Below are 21,269 nucleotides of genomic sequence, written 5' to 3' on the forward strand. Positions count from 1 at the left end.
CAACAAATGGTCCCACCAGACTGTTTAAGTGAACTGTCATCCCTGTCATATAGCTCAGAAGGGGAACCTCCCCTTGCTTGAATGGGGACGCCTGGGTGTCCTGAGGTTTGGCACAAAGCCTCATAAAATGAGACCAAGACTCTGTCACCTTGACTTTATGTGTTCTATACGGGTACACTCCTCTGTCGTCCTTTTACCCCTCCAGGAGAATGCTGCTGAAGAGACCATCTGTCACAAAAATGCCCAAGCCCAAAGATCAAAATATTTTTGCTTCTTTCCCAGCTTGGTGTCAGCAACAAAACTATGCAAGGCTTGCAAATTGGCCTTTCCATATTTAAGCCTCTTTCAAAGCCAGGTGATATTGTCATACCGTTCAGCTCCACTGGCCATCCAGAAGACATGATGAATTCATGGTGAATTTTTCCTCATCACACAAAAATAGTCTAAATATGAAAGGACTTGAGGAGAGGCACAGCCATGGTCCTGTGCTTTGCCACATTATCTCTGAAAGAGAAAAACTAAATAAATGACAAATAATAATCCCGTCAGGCCTGGAGTTTGAGAGGAGCTGGGGTGCAGGGAAGAGCCACCATCCAAGGCCAGTATCTGCTATCAGACAGCCATCAGCCACACACACCTACATGATACTGGGCTTGACAATCTAGCAGTAAAAAGCTGCTCTAGTTCCTGAAAACCCCACACACACACACCGGAGTCTTCCTGCTTTTCTCCATGGTCAGTGAAATGAGAACCAAGGTTCTCTGCTTTAAAATCCTCTCGTGTCATTCCTACCTCTTGGTTTAATGGGGCCTTATGCATGCTCCCATGTTGTCCCTTACCACTGAGTTATACCACTACCCCAGCCGTGCTGGCTTTCGCTTTGGACTGTGAATCTGGGAGCTAGACGGTAACCACACATCCTTACTGTCCTTCCATGAATTCTGCCCAGTAACATCAGAGTGTTCTCCAGGTCTCCTCTGTTAGTCACAAGGACAGTGTCTCTGTAACAGGCCTTGAAGAGCACCATTTTTGACAATGGGAGGCCCTAACTAGCAACAATTCAAACTATATTTACTAAACAACATCTGTAGCAAACCCCAAGAGGTAATGTGCTAACATACTCTCTTCTGCTGAGAGGCTTTTTGATGTGGAAGCAGTAATTTATCCTGTATTTGATTCTTTTCCAATGACATTTTTTTTAGAGTAGTAGCAGTATAACTCTCATGATGGCCATCTCCAACACCATCCATGAACAAGCCTCATAAAGTCAGCTTTTCACATTAATCGATCACCTTAGTATGGCAGTAAATCAAAGCATTTGGGCCTAGGGCTTCTGGAACTTGAAGATCAAATAAGGGGGAGCCAACACTTTTCTGACATAAAGCCTATACAAACCCTTTCAAGCTATTTCCTGCATCCTCCTGCTCTAACAGCATACGGTGTATGTGCTGAGCCAGGAGACACTGCATCCTCCTGCTCTAACAGCATATGGCTGTATGTTCTGAACCAGAAGACACTGCATCCTTCTGCTCTAACAGCATACAATGTATGTGCTAAACACTGTTTTCCCTATATCCTCCTGCTCTAACAGCTTACAGTGTGTATGCTGAGCCATGAGGCACAGATACCCCAAGTCACTTTTCATTTATGGTAGAAGCAGAATTGAGAAATCTCATTGTAAGCCAGGACATGCATCTTAATGCTTAGGCAAGAAGACCTGATTATTACCTGATTGTTATTTATACATAGGTGTGTGTGTGTGTGTGTGTGTGTGTGTGTGTGTGTGTACCAATAGTTGCTTTTTAGCAGAACAAATTTTACTTTTAATGCATTGATAATAAACTTTTGGAATTCAGCTTTAACCATCCATTTTCACATTTTCCAAATAATTTACAAAAACTATAACAAGTAGTCATTTTCATTGAGGTCTGTATTTGAGCCATGAGATATAAAGATGTTCTGGGTCAAGTTACTCAGTTACTGAGAGAGCCTCCTTGTTCCTGCACATCTCAACTTCAAGAGGCCCTATGTTGGAAGATGACAGACAGCAACAGTCCAGAACATGGGTTCTGCAACCAGATTGTCTCTGTTCAAGTCCAGAGTTTTTGCAGAGTTGAATAACTAGGCAAATCATTTAAATACCTTCTATCTTAGCTTCACCAACTACATTGTGATACAATAGCATTACCCTTGGAGAAGTTTTGTCAGCTAAATTCATTCACATACAAAGCTTACTAAAGTCTTCTAGAAGGAGATACTAAAACAAAACTTTCGGTAAGAGTAATTAATCTGTATGCCATTTGCAATCCCAAAGCAGTGGGATCTGAGGTAAAACAAAAATGAAGATACAATGTGATTCAGTGTGAGGCCATAACACACTGACTACTGAAGACAGGAGTGACAGGATATGGATGCATTGCTCATCTGGTTTTTCTGTCTTTCTTTTTTTTTTTCTTTCAATGAAAATAGATCTCTTTTCTCATATATTGTGATTATGGTTTCCCCTCCCTCTACTCCTCTCAACTCTTCACCATATCCCCTGCCATCTGGATCTCTTTGTCTGCATTAGAAAACAAAGAGGATTCTATGGGTTAATGACAAATAAAATATAATAAGATAAAACAAAACTAACACATCAGAAGTGGACAAAAAAATTAAAAGAAGGCACAAGAAATGGAGACCCACTTTCTCACATACTCAAGGATCCTATATATAAAACAATCAAACAAACAAAAAATAACCCACTAAACTAGAAGCTGTAATGCATATGCAAAGGAATTGTAGGGCAAAATGAGAGAAGAAAAAATATATAAATACATAAAATAATAATAAAAATAAGATAAAATTAAAAAGAAAAAGAAAAGAAAGAGCATGAGACAACATTATGAAACAAGGCACATCCAAGATTAAATTGAATTCATTTTCTGTTGGCAATCTACTGCTGGACATACAGCCTGCCTGGAAGAGTAGTTTGTCTTAACAGGGAGACTCCCTTGAAGAAAACTTATTTTTCATTAACAAGTGATTATCAGTTGGAGATTGCTTCTGGATTATGAATGGGGGCACATGCTCACTTTATACCCAACTTCTTTGATCCTATGTATTGTAGCTAGGTTCTCAATGACTTAATAGTTAATATCCACATTAAAAGAATATATACCATACTTGTCTTTGGGGTCTGGGTCACCTCACAGGATGATGTTTTTCTCTGTAATCAGACTTTCTTTGGACTTCCAGCTCAATTTTTGTCTTCCTGAAGAAACACAAGACTGATTTTCATAGTGGCTATACTAGTTTGCAGAACCACCAGCAACAGATGAGTTATTCTGTTACCCTACATCCTCACCAGCATGAGCTATCACTTGTTTTATTCATCTTAGTAATTTTGATAGGTATAAGATAAAATCTCAAAGTATTTTTGATTGGCATTTTTCTGATTACTAAGGATGTTGAACATTTCTTTAAGCATTTCTCAGCCATTTGAGTTTCTTGTTTTGAGAATTTTGTTTAGAACTATAGCCCATTTTTTAAATTGGGTTGTCTTCTTGATATCTAGTTTTTTTAAATTCTTTATATTTTTTGGATATTAACCCTCTATTGGATGTATTTAGATGGTAAAAATACTTTCCAAATATGTAGGCAACCACTTTGTCCTAATGATTGCACTCATGCTGTGCATAAGCATTTCAGTTTCATGAGGTCTCATTTGTTAATTGTTGCTCTTAGTGCCTGTACTAATGGTGTTCTGTTCAGAAAATCTTTTCCTGTGCTACTGAGTTCAAGGTCATTGCCTAATTTCTCTAATATCACATTCAGTGTATCTGCTTTTGTGTTGAGGTCTTTGATCCATTTGGAGTTGATTTTGTGCAGCGTGGTAAGTATAGATCTGTCAGGTTTCTTCTAATTCTATTAGTCTTCCACCTTAAATAGCACCATTTGTTGAAGATTTTGTCTTTTTTCCAGTGTGTGTATCTGGGTTGTCTGTCACAAATCAGGTGTCCATAGATATGTGGATTTATGTCCAGGTCTTCAATTCAATTCAATTTCTTTGACTGACATGTCTATTTTTGTGTCCATACCATGCTATTTTTATTACTATAGCTAAGTAGTACTACTTCCAGCAGTTCCTTTATTACTTAGCTATCCTGGATTTTTGGTTTCCATACAAAGCTGAAGATTCTCCTTTCAAGACCTGTGAAGGATTTTATTGGAATTTTGATGGGGATTAGACTGAGTCTGTAGATTGCTTTTGGCAGGATGGCCATTTTTACTATATTAATTCTACTAATCCTTGAGCATGGGAGATCTTTTCATATTTTGAAACCTTCAGTTTTTTTTTTTTCAATGTCTTAAAGTTTTTGTCATGCCAGTCTTTCACTTGATTGGAATGCTGGCTAGTTTTATGACAACTTGACACAAGCTAGAGTTATCTAAAAGGAGGGACCCTCAATTGAAGAAATGCCTCCATAAGATCCAGGTGTAGGGCATTTTCTTAATTAGTGAATAGTGTGGGAAGATCCAGCCCATAGTGGGTGGTGCCATCCCTGGACTGGTAGTTCTGGGTTCTATAATAGAACAGGTTGAGCAAGCCACAGGCAACAAGTCAGTAAGTAGCACTTCTCCAAGGCCTCTGCATCAGCTCCTACCACTAGGTTCCTGCTCTGTTTGAGTTTCTGTCCTGACTTCCTTCAATGATGAACAGTGCAGATGACCTGTAAGCCAAATAAATCCTTTCCTCCCCAATTTGCCAATATATGTATATTGAGATAATATTTATACCTTAAGAACATTTTAAAGAGACAAAATAAAACCAAAGGATTAGGATATTATTGGCAATAGAATAGTCTCTTAATTTTGTTTTTTATTTTCTGTCCCATATCAGATGGCTTTTCTGACATGATACAGATATTTTGGATTTTCCTTTTAACAGGCATGTTTCAGTTTAGAGAAGAAGAGAGGCACATTTCAACTCTAAAGCCAGCTTTAATTCTTAATTGAACTGGGACTACAAAAAGACTATTTGCATTATATGTCTGTAGAGAACAGCAGAAACAAACATTTGGGAAAATGTATAAAATTTTATTCTGTTGGAAATATGATATACTAATAGGCTCTTGAGACATGTTTTCTGGATGATTTGTCCTTTTTCTTCACGTATGCCACCACTGCCCAGCACATTTCAAAGGTCATGCTGGTTGATTAACTATCACATTTTGTCATCAAGAGGTCTCTCTTGTTCAAATCTTTTATCAATTTAGATGGTATCCATAGTTTTTCTTTTCCTGTGGAAACAAAATCAAAACCTTTTTCCCAAAATAACACATATCCTGGTTTCCATTCTGAGGTCAGCACATCTTTAAAGTATACAGGCTGATCTAATTCAGCAGATTTTTTTCTATTATCCAATGTCTCCACAGCTGTCATTCTTTGTCATAAGCATTTAGAAAATTTAAAGTTATAATAAAACATTGGGAAATCTAACTCTGGGCCTTTTTGCTATACCTTTCTGTTTATTAAACATATCCTTTAGAGTTTGATTAGATCTTTCTATAACTGCTTCTCCTGTAGGGTTGTGTTATACCTGTAATAAGCTTTATGTTGTAATATGCAAAAAAATGTTTTATTTTACTACAGACATATGCTGGAGCATTGTCAGTCTTAACTTTTACAGGTATCCCCATGATGGTCATAACTTCTAACAAATGTGTGATTACAGAATCAGCTTTTGCAGAACCCAAAGCAGTTGCCCATTGAAATGCTGACCATATGTATCTATAGTATAGTGTAAATATTTTAATTTTCCAAACTCTGCAAAATGAAACATGTCCATTTGCCAAATTTCATTATTTTGAGTACCCTTTGGATTACTTCCTGCAGGTAGTGGAGTTTAGTTATACAAGGAACAAGTAGAACATTTTCTTATAATTTCCTTAGCTTGTTGTTAAGTGATGAAAATTTTTTTCAAACACTTGCTATTGACATGGTCTATTTTAATGAAATTCTGAGGCTTCTAGCACATTTCTTACCAATAGTTGAACAATTACATCACTACCTTGTACTAGAGAACCTGGTAGACCAGTATGGGATATAATATGTGTTATATATAAGGGATAATTTCTATTTCTGATTATTTCTTGTAATTGAATAAATAATGAAGTCAATTTTATATCATCTGGAATGAATTCAGAAGTTTAATTATATAAAACAACTCTTTCTGCATATTGAGAGTCAGTAACTATATTAAGAGTTTCTAGAAAATCTAATAATACCATGAGACTAGCATATAATTCTGATTTTGAACAGAATCATAAGAGCTTTGGGCCACTTTATTCAAATTTCTTGATTTATAACCTGCCTTTTCTGATTTTTTTGCATCAGTATAGAATGTTAGGGGCTCCAGAAATTGGGGTTCCCTGTACAATGTGAGTTCTCTTATAAATTGAATTATCTTGCTTTGGGGATATTTGTTGTTAATCTCCCCCAAAAATTACTGAAAGATCTTTGCCTATGTTCATTCTCTGCCCATAAAGAGGAAATTTCAGCATTAGTAAAAGTTACTATAATTTCAGCTGGGTCTATTCATGTTAATTGATGAACTCTCAATTTTTCTTTTAATATCAACTCAGAAAACTTTTGTACATAGGTCTTTAAGTTTTTATTCTGTTTATGTGGTTAAAATATCCATTCTAAGATATTATCTTCTCTCTGCATTAAAATTTCTATATGGGAATGCATAGAAAGTAAAATAACTAGAATACAATCAAGCTCTTGATTCAAACAATACAGATATGTATCCTGTAGTTTCTTTTCTACAAAAGCCAATTCTTTCTCAACATCAGCTGATCATTTCTTTGGACTATTTAAGTCCTCATCACCTTGTAAGGTTTGAAACAAACTGCTCAGTTCTTGAGTTGTTAATCCAATTGTGGGCCATAGCCAGATAATGTCTCCCAGCAATTTTTGAAAGTCATTAAAAGTCTGCAATTGATCTCTCCTGATATTTTGGGATTGAATTTTTGTAAACCTATTTTATTTCCTAGGTAATTAATAGAATCTCCTCTTTGTATTTTTTGGGAGCAATTTGTTATCCCCAAAATGGCAAAATTTTCTTTACTTCTTCAAACATTTTTTTCTAAAGTATCTACACTTGAATCAGCTACTAAGATATCATGTATATAATGGAAAATTATATATTGAGGAAACTGTACATGAATCATTTCCAATGGCTGTCATACAAAATATTGGAACAAGGTAGGGCTGTTTCACATCCCTTCTGGGAGAACCTTCCATTGATATCTCTTAACAGGCTGAGAATTATAAGTAGGCACCAAGAAGACAATGTTTTCTCTATCCTTTTCTTGTAAAGGTAAAGTGAAAAAACAGTCTTTTATATCAATAACTAAAATAGACCATCCTTTAGGTAATAGGAAAGTGAAGGGAATTCCAGGCTGTAAAGATCCCATTGGCTGAATCACCTTAATAACAGCTCTTTGATCTGTTACCACTCTTCATTTTCCAGATTTCTTTTCAATAAAATACAGGAGAATGTCAAAGACTGGTCAATTATTGAATAGGTTGAACATTTAGCTGTTCTTGTACCAGCTGTTCTAAGGCCTGTAATTTTTCTAATGTCAAAAGTCATTGTCCGACCCAGACAGATTTGTCATTTCACCATTTTAAAGGTAGGGCTATTGGTACCTTTAAAAGATTAGTAGATGTTGTACCCTGCTTTTGTACAACCTGAATTGTTAGTGACTGTCCTTTATAATATCTTTTAATATATTTTCCCAGGAGCATAGGTTAGTTTATGGTTTGTTTTTGAGACTGGATGGATGTTAATCTGGGTATTCCATTCCAAATCACACCCTAAAAAATTCATTGCTATGTTAGCCATGTATGGCTTTAATTTTCCTCTCTGTCCTTCTGGTCCTATACTTTCAATCAATGCCATGCTTTGTTTTACCTGAGATTAAGTTCCAATTCCTAAAAGCTGAATATTTGCCTCCTAAAGAGGTGAATTTGAATGCCAAAATTTTGGTGCAATTTGTTGCATCTACCCCTGTGTCTATAAAACCTTCAATTACAATGTCATTTACTCATATTTTAGCTTTGGTCTTTGATCATTTATAGAAGTTTGACAAAATATTTGCTTTATGGTTTTTTCCTCAAATTTTTGTCTTATCTTCTAAAGCTGTTCTATCATCCAGAGCACTATGTTTTTTTCACCATAGGCATTAGGTACTTTAATTGCTCTGGGGAGAAGTTTCCCCCATTGTTAGAGGGAATGACTGAACCAAATTTGACATGGAGGCCTGCAAGAGCTCCCCAAAGCATTTTTCAGTAGCAAATGGTTACCTTATCTGTCCCTTATTGATTTGCATTTATTGGTTCCATGTCATCCGTTCCTTCCCCTTCTGCATACTCCAGAATGTAGGGGAATTCTGTTAGGATTATTTCTAGAAAAAAAAAAACCAGTATTTTTTATGAATGCCATGTCTGAAGTCCATTTTTAGTTTACATTATTTGCCACAATTAAAACACCTGATGTTTTGATTTTTCTTCAAGCCTCTGAAAATCACCTCTCCTATCCAAGAATCATCATGGCTATGAGATTCAATATTGACTGTATCGTGGATCCATATTGGTGCTGATCTTTACATTAAAGGTCTAATTACCCATTTGCATTGTGAATTAGCATTTTCCAAAAGCCAAAGAAAATTATCCATTTCCTTTTGGTTTTCTTATTTGGTGGTAGGTTTTGAAATATATCCTTATGATTCTTTGAATTTCCTTGGTGTCTGTTATTATGTCCTCCTTTTCACCTCTAATTTTGTTAATTTGGATATCCTCTTACTGCTGTTTAGTTAATTTTTATAAGAGTTTGTCAGTCTTACTGATTTTCTCAAAGAAGCAAATCTTTGTTTCATTGATTCTTTGTATTGTTTTTGGTCTTTCTATTTTATTGACTTTAGCCCTGAATTTGATTATTTATTACCATATAATCCTTTTGTGTGTGATTTCTTCTTTTATTCTACAGCTTTCAGGTGTAATGTTATCAGTATGAGATTTCTCCAGTTTCTTTTAATCAGGTGGTTAGTGCTATCACCTTACCTCCTAGAACTGCCTTCATTATATCCCATAAGTTTGAATGTGTATTCAATTGTGTATTAATTTTCATTCAATTCTATGAAGTATTGAATTTCTTTCTTAATTTCTGCCTTGATCCATTTCTCATTCAATAGTGAATTATTCAGTTTCCACAAGTTTGTAAGATTTCTGTTATTGTTGATATTCAGTTTTAATCCATGTAGGTCAAATAGGATGGATGTATTATTTCACTTTTCTTGACTCTGTGGAAACTTGCTTTGTGATTGAGTATGTGGTCAATTTTCAAAAACATTTCACAGGTGCTGAAAAGAAGGTACATTATTTTGTGTTTGGGTAAAATGTTCTGTAAATGTTTGTTATATCTAGTTGTTTTGTAATGTCAGTTAGCTCCAACATTTCTAATTAGTTTTTGTCTGGATGATCTGACTATTGACAAGAGTGGGGTACTCAAGTCTTCTACTATCAGTGTGTGAGGGTCAATATATAATTTAATCTATAGTAGTATTCCTTTTATAAACATATTGCCCTTATATTTAGTACATAGATCTTAAAAATTACAATGTCTTCTTGGTAGAGTTTTCCTTTTATGAGTATGTAGTATCCTTCCCTATCTCTTTTGATTAGTTTTGGTATGAAGTCTATTTTGTTGGAAATTAGAATGGCTACACCAGCTTGCTTCTTAGGTCTATTTTCTTGGAATATCAATTTCCATCTTTTAAACCTGAGGTGATGTCTATTCTTGATGTTAAGGTGTATTTCTTAGATGCAGTAGAAGGACGGATCCTGTTTTCACTTCCATATTGTTAGTCTCTATCATTTTACTGGGAAATTGAGACCACTGATATTGAGAGATATCAATGAACAGTCTTTGTTGATTCCTGCTACTTTGTTGCTATTGTGGTGTGTGTGTGTGTGTGTGTGTGTGTGTGTGTGTGTGTGTGTGTGTGTTTCTACTCTTTGGATTTGCTAGTCTATGGTTATGTATTCCTTGTGTTTTGTTGGGTGTGGCTAACCTCTTTAAGTTTTTCTTCTAGCACTTCCTGTAAGTCTGGGTTTATAGATAGTTATCACTTAAATTTGTTTTTATCATACAATATGTTATTTACTCCATTTATTGTGATTGAATTTTGCTGGGTACAATAGTCTGGACTAGTGTCTATGATCACTTAGTTTGTAGAACATCTGTGCAGTCCTTTCTGGCTTTTAGAGTCTCCATTGAGAAGTCAGGTATTATGCTAATAGGTCTTCCTTTATGTGTTAACTGGTCTTTTCCCTTGCAGCTTTTTAATATTCTTACTTAGTTCCATGTATTTACTATGTTTGGTTATTATATGCCAAAGGGACTTTCTTTTCCCATCTAGTCTATTGGGTGTTCTTTGTCATTCTTCTGTCTAGCATGTCCTTTAGGTTAGGAAAATTTTCTTCTATGATTTTGTTGAAAGTATTTTTCTGCCTTTAACCTGAATTTCTTCTCATTCCTTTATTCCTATTATTCTTATGCTTGGTCTTTTTTTTATCATGTCAGATTTCTTGGATGTTTTGTACCAGGATTTTTCTTTCTCCTCCTCCTCCTCCTCCCCCTCCTCTTCTTCTTCTTCTTTTTCTTCTCCTATTTAACATTTTATTTGACCAAGGTATCCATTTCTTCTACTGTGTCTTCAGTGCCTGAGATATTCTCTTCCATCTCTTGTATTCTGTTGATAAGGCTTGCCTCTGAGGTCCAGTTTGAATTCCTAAATTTTTTATTTCTAGATTTCTCTCAGTTTAGGTTTTCTTTACTGATTCTACTTCCACTTTCATTTCTAGAACAGTTTTATTTACTTCTTTTCACTATTTGTTTGTGTTTTCATAGATTTCTTTACAAAATGAATTTATTCATTCCCCTCCATCCTATTTATAAAACCTATTTTAAAGTATTTGTCTTGTACTTCAACTAGATTGCAATTTTCTGAGCCCACTGTGGTAGGGCTTCTGGGCTCTATTTTAGACATATTGTCCTGGCTGTTATTGTGGTTTTCTCTGGTGTCTAGGCATCTAGGTTTGGGAAGACTGTAATTCTTAGTGTTGATATTGGGTCTTGGATTTGTTGGGTGGGTGCTTTGTTGTTTTCTGTTGCCCTCTCTGATTCTTAGAGGGGTGTGGTGACTTTGTACTGCCTGGTAAGAAATCCTTCTGGGATCCAGATAGGTGTAGACACTAGGATATCTAGGTAAAATGTCTTTCTAGGTATTGGTAGCTGACATTTATAAATTGGGATGGGCTAGGAGGGATATGGCTGAAAGCAGCCATAGAAGGGAGGAAAGCAGGGTATTCTACCAGGTTCTTTTGTGCCCTCTGGGAATGGGGACAAAGAATGAGTATAGGGCACAATAGTGGAGCTGGGTATCTAATTGAGGAGTGGATTTTTGAGGAGAGGAGTGAAGAGCTAAATCTCAACTACATTTTTTGCTGACCTACTTGCTTCTTAGCTGGGCTTGGCTACTGGGTTCCCAAAGAGAGCCTACGGGAGTTATGGGCTGGGATAACAGGGTGACAGTGGAGGAAGTTTGGAGGAGCACCACATGATCCACTTGAGGTGCTGGCAATGGAGAATGGAAGCTGCAGCAGGCTATCTGTCACTGAACTCGGGATGAGACTGGGGGACTAGATTTGGAAGAATTGGAGAGAAGTGAGATTTTCAGTCCCTCTTTCTCATCTGGTATTATTTCAACAACAAGATTCAAATTGCATTTCCATGGAAAGACTTCAAAGTGTTGCTGTATGTCAAAGCAGTCCATAAAAAGTAGAAACAAAGAGGATTTTCCTATCTAGCTTCCTCTGCCACTGAGTCCTGCTTACATCATAGATAACTAATTTTCTCATATAACCAGATTATTTGGAAGGTATACCCCATGTCTCAGCTAGGCATCTTAAAGAGGAGGCTGCTAGGACCTGAAGGATGAGAAAAACATGGTTGAAGATATATAAGATGACTCATGAGAATTGGTCACCAACCTCACACCTGTGAAGTGTGCAAAGCAGTGGACGCAGAGTCTAATATGGAGCTGAAAAACTATCTGCAAGTGCTTTCACTGTGGTTCATTGCTTTGTGTTCCTTAACAGATACATCAGTATCTCACAGAACAAACCATCTCTCCCTGGAAGAAACACAATGTCAGTGGTATAATATTAAGATAATAATAGAGGGTAAATGTAAAAAAATGACTTAATTATGATGAATACAAAAGACAATTAAAATGGTGGGAGAAAGCATAGAAATCAACAGTAGCTCAACCCTATGTGCTATGGGAACAGATCCAACATGTGCTCAATAGGTAAGTCAAGAAACATTGCTTATAATACCTGCTGAGTTCCTGCTTTCTGAGACAGAGGAGCTCTGGGAAGAGTCAGGGAAATCTTCACTTGATAGTAAGTGGAAGGGGAGGAAAGTAGTGATTTTTTTTCAGTGCTAGAAATACATTCTAGGTCTTCTGTATGCCAGACAAACTCTTTACCATTTAGCTGTATCCCTAGTCTAGAAATGTATGGAAATTACTAGAAGGAAGTAGAATAAGGCTTGAAGTGAAGAAGGAAGTGTGTTCTTTCAGTCACATGTGAAAGACTTGAAACTAATTGCTAAAAGGAAAATTGTTCGTAAGGTATTAGTTTTTCTTACAAAGTGACTGGAGAATTATAGGCAGAGTGTGAATGCTATTCACCCAGCTAGAGGTCCAGGCAAGGCTCTTAGAAAGATGCCTGGGCACACTAATGTTTTCAGGTTATCTGCTACTGTCTTCCTGGCTCACTTGCCTCCCTGTCTTCATAAGACATTTCTTCCTAAACAGAAAACAAAGCAAAGGTAAGTAAATTCACAGGATCTTAAATAAACAACAGCTTCTATTTTGACCAAAAAACAACTAGGATTTCTGTCTAGTTTATTCACTATATTTCTTTGATGGAAGTGTTCATTCAGCAAGGGTCTTCCTGTGCTGCTTGTTTTAGGAATTCAGCTATTCAAAATGTTTCTTTACATATGAATGAAATGAATCATGCAAAAAATTTATTGCAAGTTTTGTGATAACAATTTTCAAAGAAATGTCTGAATATTTTTTGATCAGATTCTAGCTGAATATCATGCTGGGGTAGTTTGAAGGGAAATGGTTCCCATAACACCATAGGGAATTGCACTATAAGTAGGTGTGGCCTTTTTGGAGGAAGTATGTTAATGGACATAGGCTTTAAGGTTTTAGATGCTCAAGCTAGGCCCAGTGTCATTCTCACTTCCTAATGTCTGCTGATCCAGATGTAGAACTCTCAGCTACCTCTCTAGCATCTATATGTCTATATGCTGCCATATACATCCTATCATGATGATAATGGACTAAACCTCTAAACTTGTAGCCACCATAAATTAAATGCTATCCTTTATAAGAATTTCAGTTCTCATGGTGTATCTTCACAGCCATAAAAACATAACTAGGATGGAAGTTGGTACCAGAGACTAAGGTATTGCTGTGATGGGCCTGACCATGCTTTTGTTTGGAGGAACACTGTGGTGATATTTTATTTGTGCTTTAATAAATAAAGTTTGCTTGGAGATCAGAAGAAAAATGCCAGTCATTATAAGTACAAATAAGTCAGGCAGTAGTAGCACATGCCCATAATCCTATCACTTAGTAGGCAGGATCTCTGTGTATTCAAGGCCACACTAGAAGTAGAGGCATGTGTGGTGGCACATGACTTAATTCCAACACTAGTTAATCATGGAAGTCTGGAGGTCTATATAGACAGACAGGAAGTGACAGAGTTAGGCAGGAAGAAGAAGTGATGTAGCTGAACAGAGAAAGCAAATCAGATGGCAGAATAGCAAGGCATTTAGGTGTGTGTAGATAAGAAGTAACTCATATTTGGAAGATACAGAGTTGGTAAGGTAAGGTTAGCTGTGGGTTTCCCTATTTCCCTGATCTCTCCAGGCTTTAAACCCCTATATCTGGCTCCATGTTCTTTATTTAATAAGACCATTTAGAAATTCATCTACAGCCAGGTGGTGGTGGTGCATGCCTTTAATCCCAGCACCCGGGAGGCAGAGGCAGGCAGATCTTTGTGAGTTTGAGGCCAGCCTAGTTGACAGAGCAAGACCTAGGAAAGGCACAAAGCTACACAGAGAGACCCTGTCTAGAAAAAACATAAATTAATAAAAATTAAAAAATAGAAATTCATCTACAATTGGTGCTCAACATGGCAAGAATTCATTAAAAAGCCACTTGTAGGCTTACTGGGTCCCTGGCTCAGGCCCAGTCGCATGGCTCAGGCCAGAGCACATGGCCAGACTCTCCTTGGCTTTCTCTTCTGATGGGTGGTGGGCTCTTTCAGAATTCCCATCTTGGACTGCCACTACACTAGGTAGCTGCTTTGAAAGTCACTCAGACTTCCATTGTTCAATGCACTCAACAGACTTGGTAAGCAAATTAAGATATCTTAAAGGGTGAAATTAGTTAACAGAGAATTTTTTAAATATTTATTTATTTATTATATATACAGCATGTATGACTACAGGCTAGAAGAGGGCACCAGATCTCATTACAGATGGTTGTGAGCCACCATGTGGTTGTTGGTAATTGAACTCAGGAACTCTGGAAGAGCAGTCTCTTCCAGAGTTGGTCTCTGATAATACATGAGGCAGTCTGAAATTAGAACAATTAAATGACAGGATAATTAATATTGATGGGATGTACATAGCATCAATTATGAATATTATTTATTTGATCATTTTTATTTTAGCATTAAAAAGTTTGGTCAATTTAAGTGCCAAGATAATAGCTTTAGAAAACTCGGTTAAAATGAATCACAGAGAAATTCAGAACCAAACAGAAGCATTTAAAGGTGAACCTAACTCAGGATTGACTTTAGAAAAACCTGTTACAATAAATTATGAGAATTTAGATCCAAGACAGAAGAATTTAAAAGTGAAATTATCTCAGGGTTGTATTATATGGTTACAGAGAAACAGCCTGTTTTCAAACAACCAAACTTAATCTATCAGGTAACCTTACAGGAAATGACAAATGTTCAAGGGCATGTAGAAGCTAATTGGACTCCAGTGGAAATGTAAGATTTACGGAGATTTAAAGAAGGTATAGTATCATATGGCATGCACTCTTGATTTGTAAAGCAGATGTTAAACTCATGGTCAACTTGTAATAGAATTATCCCTCTGGACTAGAAAGAATTCATTAGAGCTGTCCTAGAAACCAGTCCACAGTTACAGTGGAGGACCTGGTTTAAAGAGGATGCAAAAATAAAAGAACAATGATGCAGGGCTATAGGTCTGGAAATTTCCAGAATCAGCTTCTTAGAGAGGGTGATTATGCTGATATACAAAGACAATATTTATATGATAACCAAACCTTAATTCTATGCTGCTTGGCAGCCATGAATGCATGGGCCAGAATTGAGGAAGCAGAGAAGAAAATTTAATCATTTACAAAAGTTATACAAGGCCTGAAAGAATCCTTCACAGATTTCTTACAAAGGCTGCCTTCAGCAGTAAATAAAATGATACCAAATTCAGAAGCTAGACAAATAATAATTGAATTTTTGGATTTTGAGAATGTGAATGCAGCATGCAAAAGAATGAACAGGCTATTAAAGACAATATCAGCACTCTTGGAGGATTGGATCAGGGGCACAAGTGATATTTAGTCTCATGACCAGGATATTATGTGGATAGGAGAGGTGATATCAAAAGTTTTGAGGAAAAATAATAACATCAGATGTCTTAATTGTGGTAAACAAGGTCATTTGAAAAGTGATTGTAAACAGGGAGTTCCTAGAAAGAATGTTTATTCAAGGAACAATGGCAACAGAATCCCCCTCCCATCTGTATTATGCAGAAGGTGTGGTAAGGGTAAACATTGGACTAACAAATGTAGATCAACAAGGGACAGACAAGATAATCCTTTGCCTTTGCCCTCAGGAAACACCCTGAGGGACCTCATACAGGCCTCCATGGCAAATTCAGTTCAGACCTTTCCTGCCATTGTAGAAGAAACCTCTTCTCAGAGCAATTAAATAACCAAATGGCTATTGGAATAAATCAGGCTACTTGGGGTGATAGAACAGCTGTAGCAGAGAGAATGGGAAATTCAGGAGAAACCATAAAGCAATTTTGGGGGCAAACATCTATAAATGAACAAAGATCAAAATTAAAAATATGAATAAATGACATTCTCTTGGAAGGTTTGGTAGACACAGGTGCAGACATTACAATAATTGCACCAGAATTTTGGCATCCAAATTGGCCTCTTCAGGAGGTAAATGTTCAGCTGTTAGGGACTAGAACATTATCTCAATTGAAACAGTGCACAAGATGGTTCAGATGTATAAGGCTAGAAGGACAGAGAGGAAAATTAAAGCCATATGTGGCTAATATAGCTATGAATTTATCAGGCTATAATCTATTACATCAATGGAATACCCAGATTAACATTTTTCCAACCTCAGAAACAAACCATAAACTAACATATGTTTCTGAGAGAAATATTAGGAGATATTATAAAGAACAGTCACCGGCCATCCAGATTGTACAAGAACAGGGCTCAACAACTGATATCTTTTAAAGACACCAACAGCTCTACCTTTAAAATGATTAACAGACAAGCCTGTATGGGTTCAGCAGTGGTCTTTATCAATAAAGAAACTGCAGGCTTTAGAAGAGATGGAGCAAGAACAGTTAAATGCTCAGCATATTAAAGAATCAACCAGCCCTTGGAATTCTCCAATATTTTTAATTAAAAAGAAATCTGGTTGGTGGAGAATGGTAACAGATCTAAGAGAAAGTAACAAAGTAATTTATCCAATGGGCTCTCTACAATCTGGAATTCCTTTCCCTACTTTATTACCTAAAGGATTTTTTTATAGTTATTGAAATAAAAGACTGTTTCTTTTCAATACTATTACAAGAAAAAAAAAAAGAGAAAGATTTGTCTTCATGGTGCCTGCTTATAATAATTCTCAGATGATGAAGAGATATCAATGGAAGGTTTTCCCTCAGGTAATGTTAAATACCCCAACCCTGTGCCAATATTTTGTATGATATCCATTAGAAGTATTACATAAACAGTTTCCTAAATCTATAATTTATCATTTCCTTGATGATATTTTACTTGCTAATTCAAATGTAGATACTTTAGAAAGAATGTTTGAAGAAGTAAATAAAACTGTGCCCCTTTGGGGATTACAAATTGCTCCTGAAAAGATACAAAGGGGAGATTCTATTAATTATTTAGGGTATAAAATAGGTCTACAAAAAAATTAGACTCCAAAAGTTGCAAATTAGGAGAGAATGATTATGGACTCTTAATGACTTTCAAAGATTATTCAGAGACATTTCCTATCTATGAATTGTTGGTGTAAAAAATGATGAACTGAGTAATTTGGTCCAAACCTTAGAAGGTAACAAGGACTTAAATAGTCCAAGAGAATTATCAGCTGAAGCTGAGAGAGAATTGGCCTTGGTGTAAAAGAAAGTACAGGAAGGACGTGTGGATAATGTGGATCCAAAGATTGATTGCATTTTGATTACTTTACCCGTTAAGCATTCCCTATAGGAATTTTAATGCAGAGGGAAGATGTTACATTGGAATAGATAGTTCTACCAAATAAATAGTAAAATGTAAAAACTTGTGTAGAAAAGATCTCTGAGTTGATTTTAAAAGGAAAATTGAGACTTCATCAATTAGCAGGAACAGACCCAGCAGAAACTGTAGTACCTTTAATTAAGGATGACATTGGTAAATTATGGGCAGAAAGTGAACCTTGGCAAAGAGCTTGCAGTAATTTTTTTGGAGATAATAACAGTAAATATCACAAAAGTGATAGAATTCAGCTTATAAAGAGAGCTGATTGGAATCTGCCTTATATTGTTTGGGAAACACCCATATCTGGAGGCCGTACACTTTATACAGATGTAAACAAACAAGGAAAGGCAGGTTGCAAGTTAGAAAATTTAAGTAAAGTAGTTCAAAGTCCTTATAATTCAGTTCAAAACTCAGAATTATATGCTATTCTGTTGGTATTCATGATTTTTTGGAACCTTTCAACATAGTTACTGACTCTCAGTATGCTGAAAGAGTGGTATTACATATTGATACTGCAGAATTAATCCCTGATGAGTCAGAATTAACTTTGTTATTTATTCACTTACAAGATATAATCAGGAATAGGAAGTATCCTTTATATATAACTCACATCTGATCCCATACAGGTCTGCCAGGCCCTCTAGCAAAAGGTTTGATGAAATTGATAAACTATTGATAGGAAATGTGCTGGAGGCCTCAGAATTTCATAAAAAAAAAAAAAAAAAAAACAACATCATGTTAATAGTAAAGATTTTTAAAAGGGATTTTTCCATAGCTTGACAACAAGCCAAGGAAATGTTCTTTTTACAATCAAACTCTACTACCAGCAGGATATAACCTAAAGGATACTCAGAGGAATGAAATCTGGCAGATGGATATGTTTCACTTTGTGGAATTTGGAAAATTGAAATATGTACACCACACTATTGATACTTATTCAAGATTTCAATGGGCAACTGATCTGAGTTCTGAAAAAGCTGATTAGATATTTGCTCGAAGTTATGGCCATTGTGGGTATACCTGCACAAATTAAAACTGACAATGCTCCAGCATATGTCTCTGATAAAATGAAACAGTTTTTTACTTATTACAATATAAAGCATATTACAGGTATATCACATAATCTTACAGCCCAAGTAGACATAGAAGTATCAAATCAATCTATAAAGAATATGCTAAATAAATAGAAAAAGGTAACATCTCCCCAAGATATATTACATAATGCTCTATTAACTTTTTCTAAATGCTAAAGAGAAAGTAACAATAGCTGCAGAGAGACATTGAATAAAAGAAAAAAACTACAGAATTAAATCAGCCTACATACTTTAAGGGTGTGCTGACCTCAGAATGGAAACCAGGATATGTGTTATGCTGGAGATGAGATTTTGCTTTTGTTTCTACAGGAGAAGAAAAGCAATGAATGCCATCAAAATTGATAAAGGTTTGATTTGAACAAGAGAGACCTATCTTAACTAGAAGAGGTGATAGTTCATCAATCAGCATGACCATTCAATTTAAAATTAACTTACACCCCTAACAAATGCTTTCCATTTGGTTAGATATAACTTGTCAAAAGGGAATCTCCCCAAAGTTAGGCTTGGGAAAGGGATTTTGTTTTTGTCTTTCAGGAGAATGAAGGCTAAGGAATCTGAAGAATACTGGATAAATGAGACATCTGAAGAAAAGGGATAAATCATCCAGAAAAAAATGTCCCAAGAAAGAGTAAATTGGCCTACTGGTATATCACATATAAAATTTTCTTACTCTTCCTAAATGTTTCTGCTGTTCTCTACAGAGACTTAAGACAAATGGTCTTTTTATAGTCCCAGTTCAATTAAAAATTAAAGCTGACTTTGGAGTTGGAAAATGGCTCTCTCCTTCTCTAAACCCAAGCATGTTTGTCAAGAAGAAAATGCAAAATCTCTATATCTTGTCAGCAGAAGGAGCTATCTGATATGGGATTCTGTCCAAAATTAAGGGACTATTGCCACTAATCTCAATTCTTTGTTTCTAATTGACTATTTTGACTCTTTAAATTTTTCTTAATGTATGAATTTTATATCAAAATTTATAAAATTAATACATATTTTAAACTTTTGTTATAATATTAAGGTCATATAGAGTACTAACTAATTCTAGAAAAAAAGGCTTTATTTATCTGCCTGTACATATTTTTGAGTTGGAGTCTCTATCAGTTTTCTGCAGGGAATCATGACCAGGCCTAACATCAAATTTGAAGTCTTCAGAAAGATGGTGGGACCCCACAATGAAGATTCCACATGGAAAATAATAATATCATTAAGCTGACAAACACACCCAAAGATCAGCTTTGGGCTACAAACTGCTCAGGACAGTTTTGAGATGGCTAGCTGAGATGATCCAGCCTCACTGACTATTCCAGCAAGGACTTGAGTTAAGCTTTACACTTTTGCATTATACAGAGACTGGAGAACAAATGATACAGCTACTTTTCCCAGGACTTGACAATTAACCCAAAATGTTTTTTCAGGTTTTCCTAAAGATGGCTTCACCCACAAACAGCAGGAAGCAATTTTAAGAACATGATGCCCACATTCCCAAGATGTGGGGTGGATAGTTTATGGTCTTTCAGTGGGTTTTTGGTTTGGGATAATTGCCATTGTTTAGAATGGTTGATTACAAGTTGTTATTGTTAATGGTCGGGAAGAAGACTAAACAAAGGAGATTAGATTTAAGGTTCTTGTTTGAAACAACCTGATATAGAAATGATATAATAAAGGGTAGATTATTGAATCTACTCTGAAGATTAAAAAAAAGAGAATATAGATATGACATAGATAAAAGGTTGAATCTGCTTTTTAGAAAGCAACTACTAGTTTTAAATATTTTACATTGGATTGGATTTTTGTATATTGTATACAAATTATGTATATTGATACAAATTTGAGATTGATTTTGTTAGAAAATACTGTACATATATTTCTAATCTTGTTCAGTATATTGTACCTATACAGTTCATTTAACAATGTAATGCAATCTGTTAGTCCTTGAATGTTATTATTACCAACTATTAGGAAAAATAGGAGTGAACGGTAGTAAGCAGACATTACAATCGAACTTGTAGTCATACTAGATATGTTTTCAAGGTCAAGAGGAGATGTATTTTAGATAGACAGGTCATCTTCAAACCCTTCAGAGATCTACAGAATATGACACTTAAAATGTTTTAATAGCATAGATTTTTTTCTTTTTTTATGACTGTGAAACATGTCTGCTCCTGACATCACCAATGTACTTTAGAGAAGATATGGGCATTGAAGAAGATGCATATGGAGTTAACTTTCATGGTGGAAAAAGATAGCTACTGGGCAATAAATTGACCTTGCATTGACTGCTGACAATATGCTATCCAAAATGAACAAACAGGACACAAAACAAAGTACTAATGCTCCTTGCCAAGACAAGTGTGGTTGCAGCTTTGGCAACAGGTATCCTCTGAGACCAAGACAATATGGCACCATCACTAAAGTGGCTTTGCAATCCAGAAAAGTTACAGTGCCCCTT

Source organism: Onychomys torridus, chromosome 5 (genome assembly GCF_903995425.1).
Source record: "Onychomys torridus chromosome 5, mOncTor1.1, whole genome shotgun sequence".
In the NCBI taxonomy this organism is placed as follows: Eukaryota; Metazoa; Chordata; class Mammalia; order Rodentia; family Cricetidae; genus Onychomys; species Onychomys torridus.